The 23,583-nt window shown below is 39.1% G+C and overlaps 1 non-coding gene across 1 annotated transcript; it reads right to left on the reverse strand.

The window, feature by feature from the left end:
* Positions 1-21,768: 21,768 nt before the first annotated feature.
* LOC111883342 (small nucleolar RNA R71) lies at positions 21,769-21,875 on the reverse strand. The gene has a single exon (XR_002847413.1). It is a non-coding gene; the product is annotated as a small nucleolar RNA R71 (small nucleolar RNA).
* Positions 21,876-23,583: the final 1,708 nt, after the last annotated feature.

A 23,583-nucleotide genomic window follows, 5' to 3' on the forward strand; every position in this document is an offset into this window, starting at 1 on the left:
CACGTGCCTACACACCTGCAAGACCTATAAAAACCACCTTTTCAAATCACACAAACAAAAATGTCAGATGTCACAATCCTCGGACTAGAGAAAAGCATATACTTTCTCTCCAAGACCGTTGACCAAGCAAAATGCCAGGGTAAATGAAAAAAAATATGTGTGCCAATGTCAGTGTCAAAAGATTTCTTCTCATGACAAATATCATTTTTCTCAAAAATCTCGTAACTATTCATCGTCTTACAACACTCCAAAAAATCCCAAACACCCAGGACTAGGTTTGAAAGTTGACCTGAAACTAGTCCCTGCAACCTCACATCATGCATTGATTAGACATTCTTATGTTACTCCGGGCTCCAAACACGCTTGGGTGCCCAAATTAACCACTTAATTTCTGCAGGCCTTGTGCAAGAAGGATCAAGAAGAAGAATAGTTGATCGACAGTGCCTGCTCCTTGCACATGACCGAAAGGTTGGAATACCTTCGGGACTTCAGACCCGTTTGCAATGGGGGTAATGTCACTTTTGGAAACAACGCAAGTGGGATTATCCGAGGTTATGGTGTTCTTACTACGAGAAACTTTTCAATAAAAAGGTCGCCTATGTGGAAGGTCTGAAACACAACCTTATAAGTGTTGGCCAACTATATAAGGCAGGCCATCGGGTTGAATTTGATGATCAATTCTGCTACATTATGCCAAACGATAGAAGCACTTTCCTGATCAAATCCAGATCCGAAGGTACTATGTACCCCCTGGACATTTCTCTGATCATTGGCAAATCGCAGCTTTGCTTTCTATCAAAGGCAGTATCCGAAGTGAGCTGGCTCTGGCACCATAAGCTCGCTTATCTCAACTTTCGGTATATCAACAATCTGGTCACAGGGGAACTAGTCTGTGGTCTCCCCATTCTGAAGTTTCATAATGACACACTTTGTCCTGCATGTGAGTGTGGTAAGCAGTAAAAAGCAAGTCATCTATCGATGATCGACTCCTCAATTTCAGAACCGTTGGAACTTCTTCACATCGATCTTTGTGGTCTATCTACCGTAGCCAGTCTTCACTATAAAAAATATATATTGGTTATAGGGGATGAGTACACATGTTTTACATGGGTCTTCTTCCTTCGACTAAAGTCAGAAACACCGCAGGTTTTCATCAACTTCGTCAAGGAGATCAAGCTTCAAATCAAACTGCCAGTACGTCGCACCCGCAGTGACAACGGAATAGAGTTCACTAATCATCTAATGAATGAGTTCTTGGTGTCTAAGGATATAAGTCATAATTTCTCAGCTCCCTATTCCCCGCAACAAAATGGTGTTGTTGAAAGAAGAGATCGAACTCTGGTGGAGGCAGCCAGATCAATGCTTAACTTTGCTAATCTTCCTCTGCACTTCTGGGCCGAAGGTCTCAACAACCGAAAGCCTAACGTCCGCTTCTTCCATATTTTTGGATGCAGATGCTTCGTGATCAACTGCCAAACTCACCTCAACGAATTTGTGTCTAAATCCGATGAAGGCATCTTCCTAGGCTACTTAACCAATAAGATTGCATATCAGGTTCTGATCAGACGTATGAGGCTAATAGTCGAAAGCTTTGACGTAAAGTTCGACGATTCCTATGTCCGCAAGACTGCTCCCTCCTTTGAAACCAAATCAATTCTTGAATCTGATATTCCTTATTCTTCGGGTCCTCTAAACATAGTTGAAGTTAACTATGATGATCTTTTCGATCCAATAGAGACTGCTAAGTTATCTGAAGTTCTTGTCTCTCCAGAAGTGCAATTGCAACATGTTGAAGTATCTGGTCCTACAACCTCCGATGTTCTATCTTTAGGTAATTCCACCTCGCCGGTTGAGGGGGAACACTCAACTCCGGATCATACTATGACCATCGAGGTTCCAGTACTAATCGAAGCAGCTCCGTCCATCCGTAGAGAATCTCAACCATCAAACGTCTCTTCGGACTCGAATGATGTGAGCATAGAAAATATTGACACTAGATCTGATCCAAGAATGTTTTTTTCTCTCCCATTAGTCCAGGGGGAACACCCTCAAGTTTTTGAAGAAATCCCATCAGCAGTCCAGGGGGAACCTGTCACACCCCGAAAACCTAAGGCGGAAATATTTCCGGGGTTGACTTCACGTTGAGTATCAAATCCAATGCACTTAGTAAGTAAAGTAAAACAACCATTACATTACATAATAAAGTTTTACAGTTGTTTCAAAAGTAAAGTTTGTATAGTTGTGATACATAGTATATATAGACAAAATGAAACGGATCTTCATGTACTCCATCTTCTGATCAAAAGAAATCTCCGGGTACCTGTTCTAACGCTGACCTGAGAACACAAGCGGTTTGAAAATCAGCATAAAGCTGGTGAGTTCATAAGTAGTTTTGTTTTGTGAAAATGTTTATGTTTCCTTTCTGTTTCTGAAAATGCATCAGTGTATTCCCAGGAAAGTCCCATACTTTCCTGAATAGTTAGTTATTGTAAAAGATGTAATGATATACAATTGGTTACACTTTTCTGGTTATGTGAATGTTACCCAGGAATGCCCCATGCTTTCCTGTATGTTGGTTTTTATTGTAAAAGATGTATTCTATCAAACCTGGTTATGTACTAAGTTTTCCCCAGGAAGGTCCCATACCTTCCTGAATGTTAGTTATTGCTTGTAAAAGATGTAAAAGATGTAAAAGATGTAAACTGAATCCTGGTTATCTGTAAAATGTAGTATATGGTTCATTATTACTGTAAGTAAATCTCTGTTATCCTAATTGCGAGTTCCATAACTATACTAAGGACTGAACCTGTGGCAATAAGTAGTCCACAATTCTTATGACTTTCGTCACCCTTGAACCATTTCGGTTCGGTTGTAGCTAGCAGCCAGGTGTGGGGTAGTCATCCCCGTATAGATCTATACACTCAAGTCACGCTCTCTAAATCCCATAGATTCTGGTTACGGGTATAGTCCTCCACTCGCGTATCTCTGTGGAGTGTTCGCCGAGGACGTGTCTCCAATCATACGGAATAACAAATTTACTAGTAATAATAGTATAATCCTCCATTCGCGTATCTCTGTGGAATGTTACCGAGGACAAGACAGTGTACGAAATATATTGTTCATGAATTGTAAAATCATGCTTTTAACTGATAAAATGTGGAAACCATTTATGAAATATATAAAACATAACAGTTTATAGATTCCATTTCACAAATAAATGTTTAAGTGAGCTGTATATTCTAACGGTTATCAGTTACGTGTATCAGTATTAAAAGCATAAGAAATGTGAAACACACACAAGAAAATAATTTTGAGTACAGGAAAACCCTTGTACTTTGCTTGTGTTCCCCCCTGAAAACAGTGAAAAAGGTAGGGGTATGAACTCACCGGACTCGGAAACGTGTCGGTTTTGAATGCTAGACGTTGGTTCGAGGTTTGATTACTCGCGATGACCCTATGTAAAATGAAATAATGTCCATATATATACAATTAGGGATACATTCACTAATCATATGGAACATTATACTCCAATGAGGTCAAACACCTCGAAATGAGCGTTTGGAGTGACCCGGGTGGCGTTTAAGGACGTGCAAAGGCACTAGGGACATGGGACTTGAGTTTACTCTCCATAAGTAAACATTTAAATTAGTTTACAACCATAAAACACACTCACACATGAGTTTACGGCCGTAAACTCATGTTGGTGTGGTTTTGATGATTTTAAGTGACTTAAATGGCTTACATGGACATGGGAAATGCTAGAATGATTTATCTAAAATGCCTTGGAACACTTGGAATGAATTTACAACATTTAAACATTAATTTACGACCATACTCTTAGAGTTTACAGCCGTAAACTCACCCATGGCCAAGAATGGTTAGTTTAAGCTACAAGGGACAATCACATGTGATTCTAGGATTTATTCTAAGACTTAGTATGAGTTTTATGGGACATTTGAGGGGTATTATGGAGTTTACGGCCCATGAGACCCTCTTCATGGCCGTAAACTCTAATATAGGGTGATATAATGTGTTTCAAGGTCTAAAACTTGCATAGAAGGGCTTCTAAAATTCATCTAAAGGCTTTAGGGGTGTTTAAAAAAATTTGGAGTTTATGGCCCAAGAACAAGCCTTGGCCATAAACTCTTAGAAAACCCACAAATGTTGTGTTTTTGTCCCTTAAACTATTTTTGGTTGGTCCCTTGATTTATTCCAAGGCTTTTGGTGGTGTTGGATGGCTTTCTAACACCTTAGAAATGAAATTATGTCATGTTTTAGGGAGTTTACGGCCCAAGCAATCCCCTTGGCCGTAAACTCAAATAAGTCCCTCAAAAGTTATGATTCAAGTGTCCAAATGCTATATCCAAGGTCCTATAATTCATACCTAAGCCATAGAAGTGATTTGGAAGGGTTTAAAGGCATAAAAACCCTAGATTATTGAGTTTACGGCCCAAGAATGCTCCTTGGCCGTAAACTCCTTCAAACTTCACAAAGTTCATGTTTTAATTGTTTAAAGTCCATATCTTAAAGTCCCTTAGCCATAACTAAAGTCCAATTGAGTTTAGGAAGGAGTTTAAGAGCTTAAAACCCCATAAAATGGAGTTTACGGCCCAAGCTTGCTCCTTGGCCGTAAACTCTTGTTCTTGACCCTAAAACTCAATTAATTCATCAATTTGAAGGCTAAAGATGATGAATAACATGATAGAGAGGTTACCTTAAAGATTTGAAGCCTTAAACTTGTGATTTGGACCTTAATTCTAGCTTGGAGGAGAGAGGTTGTAAGAGTTTAGTGTGAATTTGGCCAAAGGCTTCAAATGGAGTCTAAATCATGTTTATATAGTGTTCAGGGATTGGACACGATAGAATTCTACCCGATACCGACGTTAATTGAGGTTTTTGGTCGTACCCGATTGAGTTATCGTAACCCGACATAGTAATTTCTAGAAATATTCCGATCACTAAAGTTGGGTGTTTAAAATGATTTCTAATGTATTAAGACACCCATTAAGTCATTTTAGGTCAATATAAACTAATGACTTTAATAAATTGGTGAAATTGGAAACGAAATTGAAAATGACGTTTGGTTAATCGAATCAGATTACAAGTTGTGATACAAGAAGTGATATGAAATTTCGGGTTGTTACAGAACCACTTCAATCTACCGCAGCACCAACGCCTCAAGACAACTCCACATGTTGTTCTCAAGTCCAGGGGGAACTGTCGTTCCCAATCTCAGACTCTTCTGACATTGAAGACATCCCCTCTACCGCAGCCACTGATCACCTTCAACCACGTCTTCACATATGGATGAAAGACCATCCACCTGGTTAGATAATTGGCAATCCTTCAGCAGGCGTTCAAACCAGATCTTCACAAGACTTAATTGATCACTGCCACTTCTTAGCGTTTATGTCTTTGGTCGAACCCCGATCAATCAAAGAAGCTTTACTAGATCCTGACTGGATTGTTGTGATACAAGAAGAGTTAGCAGAATTCGAATGAAACAGTGTGTGGCAACTCATAACAAAACCGCAAGGTCACACCATTGTTGGCACCAGATGGGTGTACAAGAACAAGCTTGATGATTCCGGATCGGTAGTCAGAAACAAGGCAAGGCTAGTTGCAAAAGGCTACAATCAACTTGAAGGTGTTGACTATGAAGAAACGTATGCTTTGGTAGCTCGAATGGAAGCCATCCGAATCTTCCTAGCATATGCAGCCCACAAAAACGTCAAAGTTCATCAAATGGACGTTAACAGTGCATTTCTAAATGGGGAATTAAAAGAAGAGGTTTATCTTCTACATCCTCCCAGTTTCGAAAGTATTGAATTCCATGACCACTGCTACAAACTTAAAAAAGCATTCTATGGTCTGAAGCAAGCCCTAAGAGCGTGGTACGAGACTCTTTCTGAATTTCTTGTCTCGTCCGAATATAAAAAAGGAGTAATAGATCCCACTTTATTTAGAAAAGCAAATGGTGATCACCTTATGCTAGTACAAATATATGTGGATGATATCATCTTCGGATCATGCTAGGCTCATGAGCAACAAATTTCAGATGCGCATGAATTGAGAGATTAAATTATTTCTAGGACTTCAAGTTAAACAGATTCCTCAAAGGATCTTCATCCATCAAGAAAAATATACCTCTGAGCTGCTGAAGAAATACTCCATGGATAACTGCTCTTCGGCTAAGGTCCCCATGGCATTTGGTTATAAGATTTCTGCTGATCCCTCAGGAAAACCTGTTGATCACAAAACTTGTAGAGGAATCATTGGCTACCTCATGTATCTCACTGCTAGCCGACAGGATATAGTTTTTGCAACGGGTGTATGCGCAAGGTATCAAGCTGATCCGAAAGTATCTCATATGACCACAGCCAAACAAATTCTACGGTACCTGAAAGGAAGCAAGTCTCTTGGTCTATGGTATCCCGCAGGCAATGACTTTAGTCTTCAAGTGTTTACCGATGCGGATCATGCCGAATGCAAACTTGATCGAAAAAGTACCTCTGGTGGATGTCAATTTCTAGGAGGAAGACTCGTCAGTTGGTCCTCAAGAAAACAAAGCTGTGTTTCATTGTCTACCACAAAAGCTGAATATGTGGCAGCAACCAGCTGTTGCTCACAAGTGTTATGGATGAAAACACAACTATTAGACTACGGATACAGAATGTTGCGGATACCAATTTATTGTGACTCTGAAAGTGCTATAGCGATTTCCCACAATCCTATCCACCACTCGAAGGCCAAGCATATTGAACTACGGTATCATTTCATCAAAGACCACATTCTGAAAGGTAACATTGAACTCATCTTTGTTCCTACTCATGAAGAGATTGCTGATGTATTTACAAAAGCACTTGACTCTACCAAACTTAACGCATTCTTAAAAATGTTAGGAATGATGAATCTGGACCCTCAATTCTTCTTGAATTGATAGGTACTGCAGACCATCCATGGTCTCCATTGCGGTCCTAACTAAAAGTTACTTATAATAAATGGTTTTGGCATATCCTGTGTACCACAGTCCATATACCGCAACCATATATTATATTTATATTTTATTGGTCCCTCTTGTTTGTTATTACTAACCTATTTTACAAGTGCTTTTCTCAGTTTCTTCCACTTTAGTCATTCGCAATGGCAAAGGATCCATCCGCAATGATGTGTCCATCCGCAGTCACATTAATTGTTTTTCAGATTGTTCATTTCTTTTATAAAAAAATAACAAAAAAAAAACAAAAAACATAGTGTGCTATTTAATGATCCTTCTAAAACCTTGTGTCACACCTATTTTAGGTATGATGACAAAAGGATCGTTTTTCCACAAACATTTCCTTAATCTATCCTTTCCTTATACCCAGCACGTCCCATCTGTTACAACTTCTTCCCCCATCCACACGATAGCCAGATGGGATAATGCACATCTGACTTTTCATTAAATGCAAACCCCTTTTGGAAAATATCGCAAATATTATATAAACCGTTTCATCTTTTGTGGCTGAGATTTAATCCCTAATTCAAAGATTCCCCCCCCCCCCCCCCCAAAAAAAAAAAAAAAACCTTTTATCTTATCCTCGTTTACTAGGGTAAATCCTAGTTACCGCTCACATTCTCCCTATATAAACCCTTCTTCTTCCCCATCACCACTTTCCACTCTCTGAACATTAAACCTTCAAAGATTTCAGTGCATTCAAGAACTCTGTATTCTTCTTGCTTTCTCAAAACTACTACAATGGTGAAATCTGGTGTTTCAAAGAAATAATCAAACACTTTTGGATCAGTAAACCCAACTGACTCAGACTCTCCCACAATTGCTTCAAGTAATTTTAGAGCCATGTTTGAAGAACACCCTTCTTACAATGCTCCCACAAAACTCATAATCAAATACCTGAAAAATCACCCTTTGTTTGGTCCATTTGATGCTTTCACAGATGTTATTCCACTCTCAACCCTCTACAAATGTGCCTTCTCTGTCTATCGCCCAATCGATAACCCCCAAGAAGTTCATTTGAACCTAATCAATGATTATTTGGTTATTTTGCCCAAAGAAAAATTCCTCAACGCCATTAACCTTCTTGTTCATCCCTCCATCAAGTTTTTCACTCCATCAATGGCGGACATCACTTTGGCGCTATATCATATGGGTTATCAGAAAAAGGTCAAAGGCATTGGCGAATTCAAGAAGAACCTATTATCTGTGGTCTGGCAATTTGTGTGCCACTTTATCATCCGCAGTCTATCCGGTAGAACCAGAGGAACGGATAACATGGGACTTAAGCTATTAGAATTGGTTTAGAGCATCTTCACAGGTCGCGATGTGAACTATGGACAGATCCTTTGGGATGATTTTCTACAATACATTCCCAAAGAAACTCCAAGGCAGAACCCAACTAAACTTACCTTTGCTAGGTTCTGGTCTCTCTGCATTTCAGACCTACATGCAGACGCAGGAATAGACATGGGCAGTGACATCAACTTCTTGGTCACCAAGGACCTCAAAAGGTACATTCCTTATGATCAAACTATCTTTGGCCCAATCCGCAGACTTCCTACCCATATTCTCTCTACCCTCGGTCTTGAGACTGTTGATGTCTCCGACCATATTGAGGCTACGGAAGGTATTGAACCGTACCTTCCTACCCCGCCTCTTCCATCTGCAGTCGTGAACCCTGAAGGTACCGCAGTCCCTTCCTCTACAACTCTCTCTAATGTTTCTCAAAGGCGTAAGCACAAATTTTCCTCTCTCCATGGTCCCTGCAACACAAAGAAATCAGGAACTCCTAAAAAGGATGCTTCCAGACCCTCCAAACCTTCGAAGAAAAGGAAAACACCACCCGTAATCACAACTATGGAACCAATTCATCATGTCTCCAGCAGTCCTTCTGAAGAAGATAACCAACCCATATTAATCCTGAAGAAACACAAACCTGATCCTTCTAGCCAAATGCATGACCAGACTGATACCTCTGCCTCTCCACAGGCACCAGTAGTCCTTGGGATGCATGCACATCCATTCCACACTACTATCCTTTTCCTTTCAGACTCAGAAAGTGAGTCTAATTCATAACAAAGAGGAGACTCCCCCTCCCAGTTTTATCCCAAGAGGATAATACTGGTTCTCGCCCTAAGGTCTCTAGGGCTTCTCGACTGCATATTTTTTCACCTGAGGAGTTAAACTCCATCCTATTGAATGTCACCCAAACACTACAAACACCTTCCCAACTACAGGGCACTTCTTGTGCCCATGCCAGAACTGAGCCGAGACCAAACTTGACCACGGGTCAAGGAGACCAAGGACACTCAGGAAATCCTACTCTGCTTACATTAGTAACAGGTGGTTTAGGCACGGAGAGCACAACTGTGCAAGGATCTGTGAACCCAAGGGACACCTTGGTGCGATTTTAAGGAATTTATGGTGATAATTCTAGTGATTCTTGGAGCAAGTATCAACCCTCAAACGAAGCCAAAGCCAAGAAATATGCTGCCTTCCGCAGGGCGTTCCAAGCCCGCAAAGATCAACAAGTCAAGGAACAGCAACAGAAAGAACAAGAAATACAGGCAGTGGCTAAGTATTGGGAAGATGTTATCAGCAATGCCAATACCGTAGCCACCATTCTTAAAGTTCAAGACTAGATGGCTCAGATGGCAGAAAATCTCCTCAGAATTCAGGAAGAAACTGCTGATCAACAGACTACCAAAGTTCCTCCCACTCCCATTGTTCAAGAATCACATGACGAGGGAACTGCCATTGAAGTCAACTCTACTCCCACCTTCAGTCTTGATGATGATGATCTTCAAGAGGTAAACAAACCCTCTCCTTCTGATGATGACCTCATGATGTTTGATGAAGGCGAAGAATCTAGTGGTTCTCTTCATTCGACTTCAAAACCCAAAAAGAAGAAGAAGAAGAATGTTGTTACCAAGAAAGAATTTCTAAATCTTCAAGCCAAGGTCGATCAAATCCTTGCTGTAGTCATGCCAACTCAACCACAACTAGAAGATATTCCTGGACCGCAGTCACTGATTGAAAGGATTGAGTGCCTGGAAGCACGTGAGAGAATGGCTACAGAGCGTATCTCTCTAAAAGTTGAAATGAGGATCTGGTCACTTGACAATAATCGTTAAGCTGACCACAAAGAATTTATGGCTACTGCTGAACGCCTCATCTCTGAGTTAACCGCAGTAAAGACAAACCTTCAGGCAGCCATTGCGGATCAAGCGTCCAACTCTGAAAAGCTCATAGCTGAGACTCACACAGCTTATGAGTCCGCAATCTCCATTCTTCATTCGACTATTAACCGTCTGCAATGTTCTTTGACTTCAATTCTCCATGGACCTAAAATTCTTCATCTCATCAAGGAGATCCACAAGCTACACTTCAACCCCACTATCCCCAACAATCAACCATTGGATGAAGTCGTTAATGCTAAATTCCAAGAAGTGTTTGCCAAAGTTGATGGCCTTCGTCTATCGCTTGAGGAGACTCAGGGTCGGAACTCCTCAAGAGGGGGAAGCGAAAAAGAAGTCCATCACGCCAACCAATCTATCTCACAACATCAAACTCCCTATCCCTATTGAAAAAATTCCTACACCACAACCTTCACCTCAACCATCCCATCACACTCCACCTCACATCTCTCCACTGCAAGTAGAAAACACTCCAGAAAAACCAGAGACTCCCCCTCATTTCAAAAACCTTGCGGAGTACATGTCTTCTCCGAGTTCAAATGACTCACCTGCCACCTCCCAAAGGAAAGAGATTGCAAGGCAGCCAAACTTGCTGAAGAAGTATGGAGACTATGTGGCTTTGACACTATCATGGATGAGTCCTTGATAAATTCTTGGGTCAATCCCCACCGAAGGCTGCCAGATAAAGATTACACTCCCCACCTCACTTATATGGAACCTCCTCCAGATGGATACTGGGATGTTCCAATCTCTCCGAATGCCAGATACTTCACTGTATTTGAGTAGTTCGACCGCAACCTTCCCAATTCCAAAAGATTGCCAATGGAGTTTGAGAGACTTAGTCAATTCTGTGCTAAGCATGCCTCTTCCATAGAGCATATATGGTCCAACGCACCATCCACAGTCCATCGCAAAGGTGTTTTAGAACAAAGCAGAAAAGCACCCGAAGATGAATATTGCACCTGAAAGGGCCAACATCTTCTTGAAGGAAACTGTCTATGATTTTGCCAAAATTGACGCGAACATCCATCCCATCATTTCCAAGAAGTTTGATCTACCACCACTCGACCCCGCACCAATGCCCACCGAAGGCTTTGAAGACAGCTCATTGGGTGCAACCAACTTTCCAAATCTTGGCATCATTTTCAAAAGGAAGACCGACAATGTCAAATACTTCGTTCCTATAACTGCCATGCATCGGCTCACCAGGAAGCAGCTTGACATCTACAGAATCGTAGTTGAAAAAGCTAAGTTCACTACTGTAGAGGTCAAGTTCAAAATTTTGAGAAGGATCACCTTGTTGGAGAACATCAGGAAGTTTTGGTGGATTTTGATCAAGTATCTTCAACTTGATAGTTGATCGGAAGTTAAAGAGGTCACTTAGGGGGAATTGTTGAATCATGAAAGTGACCCTCTTGAACTTTTGCTACCGCAGTCATCAGTGCACCCGCACTCAAGATCTTTTCCATGCCACCGCAGCCGAAGTCTGAACAAACCACAGTCTCTCTCTATTATTCAGTTTGTTTTGTCTCATTACAATCATCTCTATTGTCCAGTATGCCTTGCATGGCTACCCTTAGAGAGTGAATCTGATGTAACCCATGAGTCTCTATAAATAGAGCTCATTCTCTTTGTAATACACGCATCTATCAATTTCTAATACACATCTCTGGATTTATCCTTACTATCTCTTTCTTACTTACTCACATTACTTATTCTCTCATAACTGGTTACAGTCTCTCTTCAGAACAAGTCCTTTGTGACTTAGTCACTAAGTTTGATCTCTCTTATTAACTTGGCTTGAATGCATTCCTCCTTATGAATCAACTTATGTGTATACTTGATATAACAATTGTTGTCATTTTCATTTCTTTATTTTCCACAACTGACTCTCTAATCATCTAACTTAAATATTATTGTTGAACTATTAGATCCTTCGAGATTAACTATTCCGCAATATACTTGTTCTAACTTTTGATCAAGTGTGTCTCAAAGTTTTTTTCTCAACAGGTTGAGTTCTAGATGGGATCTCTTGGCTGATATCATTGATTGTGACAGGAAGACTGTTGATGTTGACAAAACTGTCGTCTGCTAAGTAACTCACCTCAGATGATCTAGGACCAGAAGAGGTACTTGTCACATATTCGTTCGAAACCGGTTCACGATATAGAAGCTCCATGAATGATTTAGTAGAGGCGGAAGTATCCCTTGTTATGATCTCTCTTTCTTCAGGCGATAGGGGAGAAACATCAACATTAGCACATATTCCTTGAGCTAGTGGAGAAGATGAGGTACTTGGAACAGCAACATCCACTGGATCAGACTCAGGAGTCACCAATAGAGATCTATAAACAACTTCATCCTCTTCATCAGAAACAATTACACTTGAACGAGAGCAAGAACCTGAAACATTATCAGAATACAAAACAATGGATTTAAACAATGATGCATAGTCAAATAACCAGTCAGGTCCAACTCTCGGATCTGTCTCATTCTCCTTCATCCAACGCATGTCCTAAGATTCTTCTATTTTTCTTGGTGACTTTTTTGTATACCTGGTAAGCTGTACACACGGTGTATCCCACAAAGTAGCAGTCATCAGCCTTCGAGCTAAACTTGGGGTTGGATACGAGGTGAAGAAGGGTGCAAGGACATCTAAATATTTTGAAATGTGCAACCGAGGGCTTGTAATTGTACAATATCTTGTACGGGCGTCTTCATTTGGACTTTGTTGAGCAGGACTCGATTCTGAATGTAAAAAGCAACATTGATGGCCTCAGCCCAGAAGAAGACTGGTAATTTAGAATCACAAAGCATCGTCCTTGCAACTTCCATGAAAGTACGATTCAACCGTTCCACAACACCATTTTGTTGAGGTGTCCGAACATCACTATATTAACATACTATACCCTTTTCGGCACAAAAGTGGTCCAAAACAACATTCTTAAACTCCATGCCGTTATCCATTCTAAGCTCCTTCACCTAGTCATTTGTTTGATTCTCAATCATCACATTGAACTTCTTGATCAAGTTAACTATCCCAATCTTGTTGGATAAGAAGAAAAACCATGTAAACCGTGAGTAGTCATCAATCACAACCAAGCAATAAGAACTTTTGGTTATGCTGAGAACATTGACTGGACCAAACAAATGCATATGCAACAATTGGAGAACCTTGTTGATTGAATTAACCAACTTCGGCAAATGTGGTTTACGATGATGTTTGCCCTAAGCACATGCCACACACTTTTCAAAGGTTATAAAGTCTTTAATTGGAAGACCACACAATATTTCATGTTTAGCAAGAAGAATGAGATTCTTGGCATTAGCATGGTCGAGACGACAATTCCAAAGCATCGCATTGTGTTCGGAGACTTTTGAGAAAAGACAGGTGACTTGTTCAAGAATGTTATGATTAATGTCTACAACATAGGTATTTAATTCTCGTTCAGATTTTTCTAGGATCCATTCTTCAGGTATAACGATTCCAGGCTTCAGAATGAGACACTCTTTATTCGTAAATTAAGTTGAAAAGCCTTTGTCACAAATTTGCGATACGCTTAATAGACTTTGTTTTAGCTCAATAGCGTAGTTAACATCCCCAAAGCTTAGCACACTATTGGTCACTGTACCCTTTTGAGTGATCTTCCCTCCTTCTCCTCCCGCAAAGGAAACAAACCCCTTGTTAAAGTTCTAAATGTCTTCTAATTGGGATATATCTCCTGTCATGTGCCTAGAACAACCACTATCTACATACTATGGTCTGATGATATTCCTCCGTAGTTGTTCCTACACAATGTGCGAGATTAATTAGATTTTGGAAACCAGGTCATAGAAACCCTGGGTTTTCCCTTATTAGCAAAAAAATTGACTTTTTCACATTTTGAATCATATTGATCTCCAGAAACATTTAAAGAATGCTGAGGTGATTGGACATTTGAATGTTTGGGCACATATTTGAAATTAGGTTTAGAAACATTTACAGATGATTTTGAAATCCTTTTCTTTGATTTTGATCCTTTGGATTTTCATCTAAAATTAGCTGAAGACCCAGACGATGGCCTTGACAAAACAGAATTTGGCTTAAGCACTTTCAGTCTTGTTAAAGGATTTGTTGCATTCTTGTTTGAAACATGTTTGTTCTTTTCAAGATTAGCCCATTTTCTTTCTTTATTAATGTTCCAATCACCATCAACTGACTGATATCTCAAGATTTTCTCCTAAGAGATCTTACTTGTGACTCATTCACTCCCCTTTGAGTATAAAAAGGAACAAATGCATGGTTTTGGCAGTTTCATGCAATATGACCAGGGGTTCCATAGTTGAAACATGTCTATTTTTTTGCATAAAAATTGTTAACGATCTTTTCTGGTTTAGTGACTATATTTCTTTAGTTTTCCCACATATACATGTGAATGATTCAGAATAAGTGACTAGGTTAGGTGGCATGCATGTGCCAGTGATAGATTCATGAGATTTAAATTTATCAAACACATCACCACACTATTCAGAAACATCTGAATCATTAGTGTTCACAACAACATCATTAGAAACCAAAAAATTAGCTTTCAAATTTGAAGCAAAAACATCGGTATTCATAATAGAAATATCAGATTGCAACACAACATTGTTATAAAAAAAACTTTCTCCAGACGCTTACTTGCCTTGGTCTAAGGGTAAATCTGCATGTAAATTAGAAACATTAGTATCCTTTACCTTAGAACTACTTTCTGGCATGAACACAATAGGTTTTCCTTATTCTAAATGTGCCTCTCTATCCATTTCTTCCTGAGTCATGGGGATAGACAAATAATTATGATTAAAAGGAGGAGGAACACTATCGTATCCTAGACCTTTTTTCTAGTTTTCCATAAACTTTAATTGTTTCTCAATCATGGATTCGACTTTTTCACTTGACACATCAAACTTTCTGAAATTAAAGTCTACATTATTAAGCATATTCTTCAAGGAGTCAAGCTCGGCAGTCAAATTGGCAAGTTGTTCAGTAACATAGTCATAATTCACACACTTATTACTATACTTTTCCTGAAGTTTCCTAAAGTCCTTAGTCTTGGCATCTAATTTTTCTGTCAAGGGTTTTTGGCCTTTCCTAAGGTTATATCCTTCATACTTGAGGTCCTCATTTTCTCTAGTCAATAACTCAATTTTTTCATGCAAAAACTTAACAGTACCAATGCATTTTTTAGAATAGGAATCTTCACTAACCTCTTTCTTCTCAGGCTCAGGTGTGGTAGATACCATGAATGCAAATTGTAGCTGCATCATTTCTTTTTCAAGATCTTCTTTAACCTTTTCTTTAGGAGATTCACTAATATGTGCCATGTGAGCATTCTCTGGTTTTGAGATGTTATGTGCCTGGATTTGATCCTCCCAGCCAAACGTCTGGGCCACAACTACCAAATTCACAGTTTCATTGGTGGATGTTGATCCTTTATTGTTCATTACAGGTACCGTCGTCTTGTCGTGGTTCTCTCTCATATTTGGCTTCAGACAATCACGTGCAAAGTGCCCTGGCTCGTGACAGTAGAAACATCTCAACTTTCCTTTGTTAAACCCAACCTTATTTTCTCCATTCATTCCCTAGTTGTTATTTCCTGTTTTCTTGGCAAATTGTTTGGCCCTAAACAACGCCATAGCAATCTGCCAGGTAATATCCATTTCCTCAAAGTCTTCAAGGTGAATATGGTCAACGTCAGCAAAAGATATTTGGGGAGGCAAGTCTCCAGCGATGAAGGCATTGTAGCAGTTTATAAGACCAGATGCTAGTGCTACATTTTCTTATGTTTCCTTTGGAGTTGAAACATTTGTAGGAGATTTAGAAGAGGAGGCTAAATGTGGGTAAGGCATGGATGATGGAGTAGTGTGAAATTATGGTTGTGGTGCAGAGAAAGGTAAATTTTGTGTAGCATTGAAAGCTTGTGACTACGGAACTGTGAATGATGAAAATACATTATTTGATGAAATTCCCAAATTAGCTATTGAGTAGGAGTTCACATGGTTTATCTCTCTTTGCTTGTCATCCAAATCACAGGCTTTAATGATTGCCATCGTTTCCGCTAGAGTGAGCCGATTGAGATCTTTTGTTTTCTTGATAACTAAGACGTTCATGTCCCATGACTTGGGAATATAATTTAATAGTTTCTTGTTGATTTCTGAATGTGGCACATAAATTCCGGCATAACTCATTTTTGTGGTGAGAGTGACATGTCTCTGCAGTTGGACCTCCAATGTTTCTTCAAGAACATGATTACACATATTGAATTTTTGTCGAAGCATGTCTTGTCTTCTTTGTTTAATATCTTCATTGCCCTCATAAACCTCTCCTAAAGTGCCTTAGTTGAGTCATGCCCTCGGAAATCTTGAGCAATGTCAGCTTATAGAGCCATAGTTAGGGTTGCCAGTGCCTTTTCTTGTTCTTCAATTTTCTCAAAATCTTCATTCGTGTAATCTTTCACTGGTTTGTCAACTATCACTACATTTGCAAGAGTAGTGGTAATCCTGACAGGGTCTTTAAAAATGTTGCGCCATACTTTGAAATCTTTCATTTTGATGTATTTTTCAATTCTATATTTCCATTCAGGAAATCCTTCGGCAAAAAGTAAACGTGGGATTCTTGTGGTAGATCCCATGATTGAATCCAACTCTTGATGAATTGCACTGTTTTGGGGTTCCATTTTTTTTATTTTTTTATTTTTTAATTTTTTTTTAATTTTTTTAATTAAAAATACTGACAATCAAATGGGTTTCCAGCCGTAAATGAGGTTTAGAACTGAGAGCAGTTCACAGCCAGGTTTATGGTCAATCAAGGGTTTATAGTCAATATAGGTTTGCGGCCATAAATGATCAAATTCTAGTTCACAGCCAAAAACTCAAACAATTTTCAATCAAGAAAACATTTACAGCTATAAACACAAGTAGTTTACAGCAGAGAATATGTTTACAGCCGAAAAATCAAGACATTTACAGCCGGAAACACCTATATTTTTGACAAAATGAACGGTTTCCAACAGTTTTTTGATACTTTTAGCCTTGAATTCACAATCAGCATCAATAACCTAGCAACAACAACAGTAGCAATGAATGATTTGCAGTATGAAGCTTGAATAACCCAGCCAAAAACTAAGCTTGATCAGTTTTTGACACAAGATTGGCTTTGATAGCAATTGTAAGTCCCAAAAACTAGGAACAAACTAGTGATCAATCACCAAAAACAAGCTAGAAAGATAAGAACAAGAAGGAGTAGAAGAAAGATGGATCCAAATTGCACATGTTTGTATTAACCGTAAACGTCTAGTACAATGGACTTAATACACACACTATGAACCATCAACTACTTCTGATAACACTAACACTATTTATAGGCAACATGAACCGTGAACCCTGTTTACGGCCGTAAATGGCACAGGGACCATAAACACCATATGAACCGAAAACACTCCAACCGAAAAACCCAACCCAACCGTAAACACTAACAAAAACTATACAGATGAATTCCTAGACCAATCCAACAAATCATGACCTTACATTAACTTGTTTTTGTGGTCACCCAACAAAATGGTATCAGAGCTATGATTGATGATGGGAGAGATAAGATCGACAAGTTTAATGGAAATGATTTCGGTGTCTGAAAAAATGAAAACTGAGGACTACAACTACTAGAAAATTTTATATGAACCATTGTCTATAAGTAATCCTGAAGAAATGAAGCAGTATGATTGGTATTTGTTAGATCGGAAGGCACTTGGTGTGGTAAAATAATCCTTGGCAAAGAATTTATCTTACAAAATTGTCAACGTAAAGACTATTCATAAGTTGACCAAGGTGCTATCGAACATGTTTGAAAAAACTTGAGCAAAAAATAAGGTTCATTTGATTTGATGATTGGTAAATCTGAAGATGAATGAGGGTGGCTTGGTAAATGATCATGTTAATGAATTTAATTCAATCTTATCAAGGATGATTTCATTTGAGATTAACTTTAAAGATGAATTCATCACATTTACTATTATTATCTTTGCGTGATAGTTGGTTCGATACATTTAAATCGATTAGCATTTCAGTTGGATGTGCTAAGATGACATTCGAAGGTATTCATGATTTAACCCTTGGCGAGGATGTATGCAGAAGAAGTGTTGGAGAAACCTCCAATAGTATTCTGAGTAACCAAGACATAAGAAGGGAGTCCAACAGACAGTATAGGGGTAGTGGAAGATCAAATTCGAGAAGGATAGGTGGACATAACAACAGGAGGGACATGACATGTTGGAAATGCAAAGAGAGTGGTCATGTCAAAAGTTAGTTCCTAATGCTCATGGCAGATAAAGGCCAAAAGGAGATGAATATGAAAGAAGATTTTAAAGGTGACGTGCTCATTTAATTAGTTGAAAACTCAGTAGAATCATGGGTCTTGGATTCTGGTGCCTCATTTCATGCTAGTCATTCCAGAGATGTGATGAAGAAATTTAGGCATTTCCAAGGGAAGTTCAGACTGACCGATAAAAAGTGTGTGTACATCATGGGTGTCAGAGATGTGGTTCTCAACAAAACTCTAGGTACGGATTGGACTTTGAAGAATGTAAAGCTCATTCCAAATCTAAAAAGGACGGTTTATATCAGTTTGACAACTTGATAATGAAGTTCATCATATTACATTTAGTGATAACAAGTGGAAAGTGAAGAAGGGAAACTTGATCACTGCCAAGGTTCAGAAACATGGTACACTATGTATGGTGGTGGTTTCTGAAGATGAAGAAAACATTATTGAAGGAGTTGGGACATCCACTCTATGCCACAAAAGATTTGTTCATATTAGTGAAGAATGAATGAGGAATCTTTTTTCTAGTAGGAGAATGCCAGATTCTAAGATTGTGACAGATGCTTTCAAGCCATGTTCTATTGGTAGACATAAGAAAGTCATTTTTGAGAAGATATGCAATATGCCTAAGGTTGGGAAGTTGGTTTCAGTTCATGTTGGTGTCTATGGTCCCACTTTAGTTTCTTCAGTGGGTGGATCTCGGAATCATGAAAAAACTATCTCTGTTCAAAGTATAGGCAAATGTTCAAGTAGTGAGAGCTCTAATAAATCAAGAAAGTGTGAGAGCTCTAGTGATAATAAAGGTGGAATTGTAGGTGTTTTAAAGATCATACCTACTATTATCAGAGGAACACTAAGAAAATTACTCTAGTACGACATTCCCTATCAATCAATGACTTGTTGAGGGGTGATAATGGGTCAAAGTACTCTAAGCAAAGCTCCTCCTCAATCATCCCCGCATTAACTGTTAATGTAATGTTGATTGTTGGTTCCTACACATAGAGGATCAATGAGCTTAAAATGCGGCTGACCAAAGAGTTCAATATAAAGCACCAAATGGATACTAAGTTAAAGAAAGTACTTAGTGTGAAGAACTCAGTTGATGAAGGTACTAAGGTGTTTACGACTGAAAAGTTGAAGCTAGGCAGGGCTTCACCTGCCTGTCTAAGATTTTGAAGGGAATAGATTGGCAGATAGATAGATAGATAGATAGATAGATAGATAGATAGATAGATAGATAGATAGATAGATAGATAGATAGATAGATAGATAGATAGATAGATAGATAGATAGATAGATAAATAGAGAGAGAGAGAGAGAGAGATTACTTGGAGGAATGGAGAAATTTTAATGGTAAATGAAGTTGTTCAATCCTTCAATTCGGTGATTGTTAGGGTATGACATCTAGTCTAACATAGAACAACTTGGATCATTTAGAGGAACATGGAGCAACTTGGATCACTTGGAACAACTTGCGGCAACATGGAGCAACATGTTAAGCACCCAAGAAGAAGTTGCGCCATAATGTAAGATGTTACACCAAGTGTAGGATGTTGTTGAATGGTTTTGAGCATTCTAACACTCCAAAGGTATACATGAAACCCTATATACATTAGATCTATGTTTTCTCTATTATGCATGTAAACTTTCAGTTTTCCAAAGTATCACCCTAACTAGCATACAATGGAGTATATGCACTACAAAAATATAGTTAGATGACTTACCTTGGTTGTAGCTTTGAAACCTTAAGCCTTTAAGAGCCTATCACCCCAAGTATGATGCCTCAAATACTTCACACAACACCACCAACAATGGAGGAACCTGAGAGGAGGTTACTTGCACTCACAAAATCGGCTAGCACTCTTGTGTATCTCTTAGGTGCTGATTTTGGTAGCCATAAGGTTCCTTATATAGTGTGACGCAACTAGGTTTACAGAATGCAAACTCTAATGTGCATGAATTTACACATTCCTCATGCCCCATGGGTTTTAACCTTCGTGGAGTATCCATGGGTCACCACATAGTTTTAGCCCAACATAAATAACTATGGATCATAAGCCCATTTTATAAGAATGAATGGTTTATGATATGTGCATATTTAGCTATATATTTAGTATAGATTTTTATTATTTATTGGCTAATTTATTGCAATTTATGGACAAAAGGAACTTAATTATATTCAAACTGTATTTTCAGTCCAAAAGTTGTGCTCAGAAGTAAAAGGAAGCAGGAGATACAATCGGAAGCTCAGGATTAAAAGTAGTGCATTTTTATACACATCAAGTTTTTTGGTGCCGTTGTCGGGGAACAGTTCAAAAATTAATTCTAATTACTAGTGTTATCGATCCTTTGTGTGATATCTATCTTGCACAATGTTACTACTTTAGTAATTTAGTTTAGGTTAAGTTTTAAGTTTTTCTCTTTTTACATGTTTTTTAATATTTTTTCTGTTTTAGCCTTGAACTCGCCGAGTGCAGTTGAAGCTACTCGACGAGTCCAAGGCAATTTTTTAGTTTCGTCTTTTATTATTTTTTTACGTGTGTTTCTTGTTTTCATTTCAGGTATTACAAGACCCGAGGATCCAACAAACCCTTAGTTCCTCCATACGAAGATCTAGAATCCTCTCTTACAAAGAACATTGACAAGGCCGTTGAAGAAACTAGCTCTCCCGGAAATCACCTTTCAAAGACCTTAATTCAGTCTTTGGGAAGAAGAAAAGCACAAAAACAGGTGAAACCAGCAGTCAAATGAGCGAGGAAATCAAGATAGAACATTTTCAAGAAAATCCAATTCTAAAAGAAACTGATTTCGATTCCGAATCCGAAGAAGAAAGCGACTTTGAAGGTGAACCCGCTAACACCATGGCTAACATCGATGAAGTTCCCATGGGTGAATGGAAGGAAAGGATACGTGACAATACCGACCCAGGACTCGTGGAACCCACAATTCCTGAAACTGCCACCTTTGAACTTAAAGGCCACATACTTGCTCAACTTAAGGAGATCCCACTGAAGGATCACGAAGACGCATACAAGAATCTAGACGAGGTCAACGGCGTAGCCGACTACTTCAATGTTCCTAATGTACCTCGCGACACTTTTTTACTTCATATGCTATCGGTCACATTTAAGGGGGCCGTGAAAGATTGGCTGACATCACTCCCTCCAGGATCCATCACTACTTGGGCTAAAATGAAAGAAGAATTTATAGATCAATTTTGCCCTCCCTCAAAGATAGCCAATTTGAAGAAAGCCATAGCCAATTTTGAACAACAAGCTGGAGAGTCACTTTATGAGGCAAGGGAAAGATGCAAAGGCTTACTAACGAACTGTCCACAACATGATCTAAACAGTCAACATGAAGTCTCCATTTTCTATGATGGAGTAAATGTAACAACTAGGCTGCTCCTTGATTTGCAAGGACCTCTCACAAAGAAGCCACCCCCGGTCATAAAAGAGCTAATTGAAGAATTCTCTAAGCACTCTAGAGAATATCATAACCCAAGGAATGACTTAACTCGAGGGGCAGTGAATTCTATTACTAATGACATGGAAGCAATGATGGCAAAAGTAGAAACCATAGATCGAAGAATGACTAAGATGGACCAATCCATCCATGCCATTAGAGTGGGATAGGAAAACTATAGAAGGCCTCACATTACTAAAGATTGTGACCTTGACGAGAACGGGAACCGGAAAGTACAAGTGTACTATTCAAGTGGTGATAGGTATGATGACAATTGGCGAAAACCCAAGAAAGAATGGCTACCATATGATGAGTACAAAATGACAAGGGAAGAAAAGTATCAGCAAAAAAGAAAGAGGATTTTATCAAAAGGAGGAATCGGTGCGTGAAAAGAAATCAGACTTGGAAGACATGCTTACAAGATTCATAGCCGTGTCCGAGAAAAGGCATAATGATACTGATGTTATGATAAATGATCAACAAAACATGTTGAGAGAACACCAAATTATGATGAAAGATCAACAAGCTCTGCTTAGGAATCAACAAGCACCAATTCTCAACATAGAAAAGTAGTTGGGACAACTTGCACAACATGTGAATGAAAGACGACCGGGTGGACTTCCTAGTAATACCGAAAGTAACCCAAAAAGCGCACATATAAATATTTTTACAACTAAGAGTGGGAAGATTATAAATACTTTGGCCCCTATTCAGAAAGAAGATCCTAAGTTTGTGCAAGAGGAAGAAGCGGAAACTGAAGAATCGAAATTTCCCGACCCGACGCGCCGAGTTGAAGTTACGGACTCGACGAGTCCCCTACCTGAACAGAAAAACAAGCCTCCTATTATGCCATATCAGCATCCACTTCCATTTCCAGCTCAAGCTAGACAAGAAAAGAATGATGTTGACTACCAAAAAATTTCTGGAAAATATAAAGGCTATCCAAATTAATATGCCATTCATCGAGGCGGTTGCACAAATGCAAAAATATGACAAATTCCTCAAAGAGCTTCTAACTAATAGAGAGAAGATGGAAGTGGTGAAGAAAGTGGTCCTAAATGAGAATTGTTCAGTTGCCATATTGAACAATTTACCTAAGAAGAAGGGTGATCCAGGAAGCATAACCTTGCCTTGTCAATTCGGAAACTTAGCTACTATTTATGAATTGGCTGATTCGGAGGCAAGTGTAAATCTCATGTTGTACTCATTCTTCAAGAAATTAGATCTTCCAGAGCCAAGACCAATTCGCATGGCAATTCACTTAGTAAATAAAATGGTCACATTCCCAAGGGGAATATGCGAAGATCTATTAGTGAAAGTTGATAAGTTTGTGTTCCCTGCGAACTTCATAGTACTAGACATGGAAGCGGACCCTCAAGTCCTGATCATACTTGGAAGACCTTGCCTCAACACCACGAGTGCAATAGTTGACATGCCAGATTCCAAAATTACTCTTCGGGTGGGGGATGAATCAATTACGTTTGGAGCTGATCAAGCCATGAAGCATGTAAGGAGTAGTGATGACACGGCATTCTTGGTTAATATGTTGGAAGAGTTAATGGAGGAATGGAAAGAAGATGGACCAAATA

This window comes from Lactuca sativa, chromosome 3 (genome assembly GCF_002870075.4).
Source record: "Lactuca sativa cultivar Salinas chromosome 3, Lsat_Salinas_v11, whole genome shotgun sequence".
NCBI classification, from domain to species: Eukaryota; Viridiplantae; Streptophyta; class Magnoliopsida; order Asterales; family Asteraceae; genus Lactuca; species Lactuca sativa.